Source organism: Aegilops tauschii, chromosome 2 (genome assembly GCF_002575655.3).
Source record: "Aegilops tauschii subsp. strangulata cultivar AL8/78 chromosome 2, Aet v6.0, whole genome shotgun sequence".
In the NCBI taxonomy this organism is placed as follows: Eukaryota; Viridiplantae; Streptophyta; class Magnoliopsida; order Poales; family Poaceae; genus Aegilops; species Aegilops tauschii.
In genome coordinates, this window is record NC_053036.3 from 492,447,690 (window position 1) to 492,458,204 (window position 10,515).

Below are 10,515 nucleotides of genomic sequence, written 5' to 3' on the forward strand. Positions count from 1 at the left end.
ATAAAAAGATGTTGTTTTTTGTGTTTTGAAATAATTCGCTCAAACTAGAGAGAAGTTCCAAGTGATAACAACCGGAAGTTCACGTACTACATGGTGTGTATTTCATATAAGAAAAATACAATAAAGTGAAACCGAGTGAAGTTCAAACAGACATGCCCCAGAAGTCCAACTACTTCACGCAGTGCAACAAACAACAGGTCAAAAACAGAGTGAAGTTCAAACAGACATGCCCGAGAAGTTCAACTACTTCACGCAGTGCATTTCCATTCGCAATGAAGGCAGAAATCATGATCTTGTCATTTCTCTAATTTACTTCAAAACGATAGGAATATCATTTGTGTAAGTTCAAGTCCTTGATCGGAGAAAGTTAAAAAAAATTGTGAGAGAGGTTTGTACAAAAAGAATATCATTTGTGTAACACTGACGAAATGGATGAGAAAATTACAAACGAAAATACGTCACAGAAGTTCAACGTGAAAACAACACGTAGTTCGACTACTATAGTGAATGAGTTTGAGATGAAAAACTTTTAAAATTATCGCGAGTATGAAAAAACGATCAACACGGGAAAGTTGCGTGTTTACAGCAGTTTTCCATCGGTATATCGCTTGCTCAATTCCAGTGAGTGGATGGAGAGCTACGAGCAGTGGATGGAGATCTACGAGCAAAAAAAGCACGTGAAAAATAGAGTGAAGTTCAAGTAGACATGCCGAGAAGTTCAGGTTCTTCACGTGGTGCATTTTCGAAGGATCTGTTTCGCGATAAAGGCAGAACAAATGATCTCGCCATTTTTGAAACTACTTCAAAACGGCTAGGAATCACAGAAAACCATCAACATGAAAAAGTTTCGCATTTTCCTTTGCGTTTCAACGGTATATTATTTGCCCCATTCCGCTAAAGTTTGTAGAAATTATGGAGAAAATAAGTTTTTAGCAATTTTCAAAATTGACATAAAACAGTAAGGAATTGGGAGAAATAATATATACCAAAAAGTTTGGCATTTCCTCAAGCTTTCCAAAGCCATATGATTTGCTGTATTCGGAAATACAGTTAAAAAAGTAGATCGAAAATACGAACTCGGTGGAACTTGTACCATTTTCTAAATTACTCTTAAGCCGTTCAAAATTAGAAAAAACTTTCTACATGAAAAGTAGCGCATTTTCATAAGCTTTCCAACGCCATATCATTTGCCTCAATTGGTTTAGCCGTTTAGAAATAACATCGAAAATACGAACTCGGCTGTTCGGTTTGCGAAATTTTACGATTTTCCAAATTACTCTTTAACCGTAGGGAATTAGAGAAAACTTTGAACATGTGGAAGGAGTGGTTTTACAGCAGCTTTCCAACGCCATATTATTTGCCTCATTCCGATAAAAGGTTTAGAAATGCAGTCGAAAATACGATTCACGTTTTTTGTATGACGAAAAAACAGTTTTCAAAACTGCTCTTAAACCGCTTATATTTTGCCAAAAATTTAACTTGGGTCTTGATACTGGTGTCCATAGCTTTCCAACGGTATATCGCAAGCCCATTTGAGCAATGTTGGTGGAAGTTCAACCTAGTACTGGGAGAAGTTCAGGTCGAACAACTCAAGCAGTAAAATTGCAAAAAACGCAATTTCATCACGACCCGAGAGCAAAATCCATCAACGAGCGAGATTCCTATTTAAAACCGGTATTTAGTTGCTAAAAACGTTTCTAGATTACACTAACATCATATAGAACACGACTAACAAGAATAATTCACGGGGGAAGCCACGGTTGCGAAGATAGCCCGAAGTTCGGGTTTGTACAGAGGGAAGTTCAGGCGCGTTACTCAGGCAGTTCAGGTTGTGATCAGAATATTATTCTGATCCCGTGATCAGAAGAGTGTTTATGTGGCAAAGTGGTGGTATCCGACGATGATACTCCCTATATAAGGCTGGCCATAGTGGTGGTATCATAGCCGACGATGTCATGCACTCGGAAATAGCAAGTATATATGCTGATGCGGCAAAGAATTAAATATACATAAAGAGGGTTAGAGTAACATATAGTAGGTAGATACCGTATCATGTTAAATGCGATGCTAATTTGTGTCATGCATGGCAATAAATATGATATATATGATATACTATACTCTATGTATATATTATACTCCCTCCATTTATTTTTAGTCTGCATATAAGATTTAGTCAAAGTCAAACTTTGTCAACTTTGACTGAGTTTATAGAAAAAAATATCAAGATTCACAATATGAAATTAATATTGTTAGATGCATAATGAAATTAATTTTCATACCATATAGCTTTAGTATAGTAGATGTTGATATTTTCTCCAAAAAAGCTGGTCAAACTTTATAAAGTTTGACTTTGACTAAATCTTATATGCAGACTAAAATGAAACGGAGGGAGTACTATGCGCTATAATTAATTAAAGGTAGTATCATATGTACTGTATATTCATGATACTAGTATATGACACTCTCCACTATACTCATGATTTCTTACCGTCGAAAAAAATTGGAGGCGATACGATGAACTCATGTTTTCATTCGAACAAAAATATGATGTTAGGTAATGTAAATGTTTTGAAAGAGCACACGGTTCACTCACGAAAGCCGTGTGTCCACTAAACCATGGCCGATGCACCCTCACCCCTCTACCACGCGCGCGATCTGAGTCGCGCGTTCTGATTGGCCAGAACCCAAACCCCACGGATCGTACGTCTGCACCGTTGGATTCTCCTTGATCGAACCGCGATCCTCATCCCTTTCGACAACACATGTACATGTTTTAAAATAGCCCCTCCCAAAAAAATGTTTTCAAATAGCACACGGTTCACACACGAAAGCCGTGTGCGTACAAAATCGTGGCCGATGCCCCCCCCGCTGCACATGCGATCTGAGTCGTGCGTTCTGATTGGCGAGTACCCAAACCCCACAGAGCATACGTCTGCACCGTTGGATGCTCCCAGATTGAACGGCAATCCTCATCCCTTTCGACAGGAAATGCAGTCCGGCTAGGAACTGATTTATATGCAAACATGCACGGTAAATGCCAAAAAATGTCTTACATATAGCACACGAGACCTGAAATGCGCCAGCAAATCAAACCCGTGGTAAAATTGTGATTGGTTTACGTGCGAAAAATTTAGACGAGAAACGATGAACTCACATCTTCATTTCAAAATTAGTACGTCTTTATTTCAAACAAAATTATTCTGTTTGTGCACACGAGCGCTTAGAGGCAACTGTTTGCATAGGCCTTTCTGCGCGCGCGGCGACCGGGGATATTTTCACCCTTTTCATCTAGGCCGCCAACACCCCCCCACCGTCCGCCCGCGTTTCACTCAACTAGTCCACCCAATCTCCTTCGCCAGTTCCCCTCCCCCAGATCCACAGCAGAACCCTCTCCGACGCCGCCGTGCTCACCCCGGCCGTGTGCCCGCTCTTCGGCGTCAAGCCTACCTCCACTGCCGTTCCCAACACGCGGCGGCCCGCGCCTCGCCGTCTTCGTTTGCTCGCCAGCCACCACTACAAAAAAATACACTTCCGTGATGATACGTGTTTGTCACAGTAGGTCGCGTTTTTTGTCATGCATGTACATCCATGACAAATTTATGACAGAATCAAGATAGTCATACTTGTGCTGTCGTAGAAGTATTCCATGATATTACCAAAATTATCATCACGGAAGTGTCCACTTCCATGACGATAAATCGCGCGTCACAGAAGTGCTTTCGTCAAGGGTGACCGACACGTGGCATCCACCGTAACGGAACGCCGTTAAGCTACTGGGTTGGGTTTTGGATCCGATAACCCGTTAACAGCCCCGACCAATGGGGATTTTCCACGTGTAAAATCATCATTGGCTGGAGGAGACACGTGTCAGGTCCGCGTTGGCACAGGTGTCACTCATCCAATGGGCAAGACGCGCCAATGATATGTTGACACGTGGACCGACCCATCAAGTTTATATGGGCCGGCCCAACTGAAGGCCCACAAGATTTTGCGGACCATAATGGGCCGGCCCAGCTAAAGGCCCACGAGATTTTGCGGACCATAATGGGCTGGCCCAGCTAAAGGCCCATAAGATTTTGCGGGCCATAATGGGCCGGCCCAGGTAAAGGCCCACAAGATTTTTGTGTGCCATAATGGGCCGGCCCAGGTAAAGGCCCACAAGATTTTTGCGGATCATAATGGGCCGGCCCAGCTAAAGGCCCACGAGATTTCGCCGACATTAATGGGCCGACCCAGCTGTAGGCCCACAAGATTTTGAGGACCCTAGTAGGCCAGCCCATTAACTGGCTGCCATGTTTTGGGCCAAATGCCGGCCCATATTTGATCCGGTCCATTAATGGCCTGCCATGCTCCGGGCCTAATAGTGGCCCATATGAGATCCGGCCCGTTAAAAGCCTACCATGTTCTGGGCCAAATTACAGCCCAGATCAGGTCCGACCCTTTAAGAGGCTTTGGGCTCAATTATGGCCCATATCAGGTTCGGCCCGTCAACTGGACACTATGCTTTTGGGCCCACTTGCTAAAGGCCCACTTAGTAATTCGACTTGATATTAGTTTTGGCCTGTTAAGGGCCCGTTTAACATTTCGGCCCTATATTAATTTCAGCCTGTTAAAAGCCCGTCATATAGTTGGGCCTAACTACGGCCCGGTTTGCATCCGGCCTGCTCGCTGCCGATATTTGATTGGGCCAAACAAGGACCGAGACAATTTTGGCCTGTTAAAAGCCCGTGATTTGATTCGCACAATCATGGGCCGGGGTTCATTTCGGGCTACTGCCGGCCCGTGAGCTGTTCGGCACGTTTCAGGCCCAACCTACATCGTGATTGCATGACGGCCCGATTATGTACCGTAATTTTACGGTTTGGCCGGTTTACTGCGAAGACAGGATATATATACAGTAAAATAACTGCAGCATCGTGAATAAGAAAAAACCTAGACTATACAGTAAAGAAATTACGACATATTACATCCACTGGGCATCAAAGTTCGCCACTATGATAATAAAGCACAAGCAGACAACAAATTACATACAGTGGGCATCAAAGAACGCCACCAGTGCAAATAAACATGCCGACAAAATAATATACAAAACCGACAGCACTTCAATAGAGTTCAAGAAAGGTTAGCCCTGCTGGGGAGCTGCAGCGTAAGCAGCTGAGCAAGATGATGAGACTGCGCTTGTTCAACACTTATATCTTCCTCACTCTGAAAGATAAACAAGCAGACAGATGACAGGTTTTGCACATAAAAGTATCAGTGCTGACAATTCATCACATTTCTTACTGACGAATAAAGTGACATAGTTTAAAATTGCATTAACACAATATGGTATTGTTCAGGTCAAGACATGGCAGGAAATGACATTGTGAAGGAGTTGGCAGCTTCACGACAGCACTGGATTACAGATCAAGAACTCATAAGTATCAATGGTTAGTGTGCTGTCAACTTATACCATTTCAGATTGGCAAATAAAGAGACGGTTTAAATAATAGTAGAATGATATGACATTGTTCATAGTTAAGACATTGCAGAATATGACATTGTGTTGTAGTGGGTAGGTTCACCACACCACTGGATTACGGATGAAGAACAGAAGCATACATGCAGTGCAAAAGAAGATCACTTGCTCTGTATAGTTTAATTTACATGGTATGAAGAAGGAACTTGGTTGTACAACTAAAAACTTAAATTTAGAAAGGACAAACTTTTGTTTATGAACTACATAATAAACTTTAAACAAGCAATTTGATGCAAACACCAAAAATAAACAGCTGTTGCAGTCATGCCTAACCAAATATACACAACAAAGTTTGAAGGCTTGAGATGGACAAACTTACATTATTGGTGAAGACAGGTTCTATAACGGCCTTGTCCATGCTGATGGGGGCAATTCAAGAAGTTTACCATAGAATCTTCTTCAAAAGCATTGCCTTTATTCTACATTTTGTTAAGAGTAAATATAGATGTATAATATATGAAAAAATGGAGAATATTTAAGATAAGATGAAGAGTGATGCTACATAACCAAGTAGCTATAAATGTAAGTGCAGCGATACAGGCAAAAGGTACAGCCAAGAGCAATGCACAGCTAAACTTCTTCAGTACCAACCTTATGGTAAGAGTAAATATAGATCTGATGTGTAGAAAATGGAGGGCAAAGGAAAATAAGCTGCAGAGTGATGGTACATGAACAACTACCTGTCATTATAAGTACACTGATAAAGGACAGCATGTACTTACAAGAACAATGCAGAGCTAAAAAAACATTGGCATTGGATATATTCTACACTAATGTAACCATTCATACAGATCAGATAATTTGAAGCGAACAATTGATAAGCAAGCTATCATGCATACTGCTGTCACATATTTTTGATATCCTGTCGTTCTTGTCAAACCGGAATTCTTCTTCGAGCAGATTTCCTGCAAAAAAGATCCGTAAGGCACATGCGGAAAAGTAGAAGTTCAAATTGTCATGTGATTTCATAGACAGTACCTCATCCTGGGAATGAGACCAGTGCATAACAAGGTTTTTCCATTCAATGTCTTCTAAATTTAGCACAGGAGACTTCACCGGAAATTCGTTTATAGACTTGCCATCAAAGTGTGATTTCCTCAGGTAACACCGATACTGCTGCAATGCTTCCTTGAAAAGCACAAGCAAGCTTTGCTCGTCATGACTATCTAGATTGACCCTTGCCTAGTTACAACAATGTAATGTAAATCATTGATGTGTTCAATTAGCAGAAAACAGGAAAATAATAACCATGAATAATAGCACTTACACGTAAGTTGGACAGGAAGATGTGAAAATGGTGTTTGTCTTCACAATAATCTTCCCATGATGGGAATATATGCACGTAGTCCCTAACAACATTGAAAGCATTGTCTTTTAAACTGGGAATAAATGGATTGGGGTTCCAATCTGCAGGAATTGGCCGTCTCTGCAGTTGGGATAGGTCTTCGGTCGGTGGACTTGCTATACTTTTTGCTGGAGTGGGATTTTTCTGTGGTACAGCTGGTGCTATGGCAAATGAAATCGGTATACCTTTTGCTGGAGTGCAGGCCCTGTGTGGTGGGGCTAGTGGTGTGGCTAGTGAAGTATGGGTATAGTCTGCTGGAGTCGGTCCTGCATTTTGTGTCACTGGTTGTACAGCCAATATAAGTGGGGTGCTGTCTGATTTCTCCGGCACCACCACGTTTTTCAAGGACTTTGCTGGTGCTCCTTCAGGTTCGGCAATCACCCTCTTCCTTTTTGATGTCTGATGCACAAGAACATCATTTGAGTGGAAAAACATGGTATGATGACAGATGGAATATGTATTGATAATGGATGGGCATGGCATCTCGACATATATGATGAGTAAACTAAGCACATGGCGGTGCAACAAAGTAGAAGAAATGCAAGACAATATATGCAAGATACCCGCAATCAGTAAAACATTGCCAAATTAGAACAGGCACCTTGATGGGTGAACAGGACAGGCCATGTGCCTTTGTCTCCTCGAGGTTAGAATAGTCATTCTGAACAAGAATCAACAGGTGGGGAGCGTATGAGTTTCATTGCATCCAGAATGGCACTCAATGCCTTGGTGCCAATTTTGTAAGTCATTGCAGTGTTTAGCTTCAAGAGTGGACTGCTGCTAGTGCGACACAAAGCAGCTACACAGATCATAGTGTAGATATAACGGGAAAACCTTAAGCATCAGAGTAAAATCAGCAAAGTGGAACTTGCTGGAATATATGTGCTAGTATTGCCGGTACGGCTAGAAAGGCTTCGGATACCAGCTCTCTTCAAGTGAAGGTGCGGTACTATTAATATCAGTGTAAATCTCAAAGGCGACACAGCTCCCCGCATTTCCTTGCTATTCTTATAGGATTCAAGTGGGCAGGCCACTACAAATCCTATTCCTATGTTTACAAGATCCTATGAATCAAAGAGGCTCAAAGTGTCCATCACAACCGATCGTATAGACCTCTACACTACAAATGTCCCTGCTCATCTTTAGTACAAGGAACATACTGTACTACTATCATACTCCCTCCGTTCCAAAATATAAGTCTTGGTAGAGATTTCCACTATGGATCACATACAGATGTATCCAGATACATTTTAGAGTGTAGATTCACTCATTTTGCTCCATATGTAGTCCATGGTGTAATCTATACAATGACATGTATTTAGGAACGGAGAGAGTACATATTAAAGAAGAACGTAAGAGGAACATGGTAAAGAAGAGCAAGCAGATTTTGGATAATAAAATGTTGGTTGCGCAGTGCCAACACATGATGAACCAGAGCGCATTAAGAATGCAATTCCCAGCTGTCTCTCGACCATTTTAGGCGGTTGGATGAAGATCCTACGTCTCCTAACCCTTCTTCTTCCTCGTCTCTGATTCTTCCCATACAGAACACCACACGGGCCGCCGGCCGGACCACCGGCCCCCACCGACTGTGTTCCTCCGCCACCCCCACCCCCACCCCCGCCCCAACCCCCACCCGCGTCGAGTTTTCTTCATTCGGCAAGGCCCCACAACCACCCGAGCCCCTTCGATCGCACCGGCGAACTCCGGCGAGCTCTGAAAAATCGACTGACCCAATTTTGAAATTTAGTCTACTGTGATTTAACTAGTGTGGAATATAAAAGGGGAAAACCGTAAGCATTGGGAGTATAGTGTTGAGCGTGCCATGGCGGATCTGAAGGTGCAAACCAGACAAAGGCAACTTCGGAACCAAGACAAGAAATCAGAGTAAAGCAGTGGCGATCTATTTTCTTGCTGCGATAAATAAGTTGAGCAGATACGTAAGAGTACCGCCTCTGGTGCGGCGCCGTGTACGCATCTACTGAGAATTTGACGGTGCTGCGGTAGCGATGGCTGTCGGCAGCGTGGAAGCAAATCTAGGAGGGTAGACGGTGGCGGCGGGGCGCGGTGGACGAGACGGTCGTAGGAGCGGCGCCGGCAAGGTGGACGACGGCGGGGATGAAGCGAGAGGACGGGATGCAAGGATCCCGTTCCGAAGCCGTGGATGAGAGAGGTCGATCTCTTGTAATGGACGGCGGCATCGGGGTATCAGCTCCGGCATGGTGGAGGAGGACGGCGGTGGATGGGGTGGCGGACGGCGGCGGACGGAGGAGGGTGGGGTGGAGAGGGTGTTTTGGCGCCCACGAAGTACGAATGGGGAAAAGGGAGGTAGAGAGGAAGGGGGGAACCATGTATTTAGGGCGCGCTTGTCTCAAATGCGAGGAAATTTACAAACTTAGCCCCCGTTTCAAATTTCTACTACATCACAGCAACATTAGTCGGTTGGGGATAGGACGGTAATCTCGCATACACCGAATATTTGCCGACGAGAGTTTGTTTTTGGCGCCCACCGTGTATGAATATGAATCGGGGAGGGAGTCGATTTCGGCCGAGGACACACTGTGTTTTGGCGCCCACCGTGTATGAATCCGGGTGAGAGGCGGTTACGTCACGTTTGGGTGAAATTACAAACCTACCCCTATCGAAACCTATAGAAATCCAGCAGATAGGCTTTGCGTGGCAGGGATAGGCAGTAGTGATTTCCATCTCGCAGATTTTGGTTTCAGGCGGTTACTGCGACTTTCCCCGCTTCGTTCATATTTTGCAGAGTGCACGTTTACCGTGCCAACTCAATTCGAATCCCGTTTGTATTCTATTTTTTCGGGCGGGATCCATTTTCAATTGGAATTACATTCTATATACATCATTTTTTTATATATACTTTCAAAAGCACAACAAAGAATTCTGCTCCTTTATATGTAAAATATGATTTACAAATACAACGATCTCGAAATCTTAAGGTTGAATTCGAATTTTTTTAACCAAATTATGTTCTACTAAAATGTATGGATCAGTAATATCTACATATTAAATAACATAGATGTGCGTGAATTCATATGAGTATGCATGTTTGATAGATCAATTTTGGTTCGAGTATGGATTACATGTATCATCATCTCGAATTCAAATATTTGAATCCCTTTTTTGTTCACTCCTTTCACGCCCATCTCTCTCGCATGCATGCTCCTTCAGGTAGCTATCACTCTCTTTTCTCCAGCTCACCCGCACGCTCACTTCATGTTTCTCCTATCCTCGCAAACATGGTCTCTCGACGTCTCCCTTGAGAAGTGTCACACTCTCCCTATCATTATACATTACATGGTTTTCATTATCTCTCACGTCTCTACTGTTCTCCGGTATCACTCGGTACCTAAGCTTTCTTTTTCACCGCCACACACACACAGTCTCCACTCGTCTTTCACTTTGTCTTTCTCTCTATGGGATTCTCTCACACACCCTATATGTCTCTACATATGGCTCATACCACTAAAATTACTCTCTCTCTCCTGTAGACACAACATTTGTTGCGGTCTCCTTTTCGTCTCCATCCCAGACTGACATTATTCATTTGTTTACCGATCAGACAACCCCGACTACCGTCTCCTCTCTCTCTCACAGACACACACACACAACTCCTGCTTCCACTCCCCTT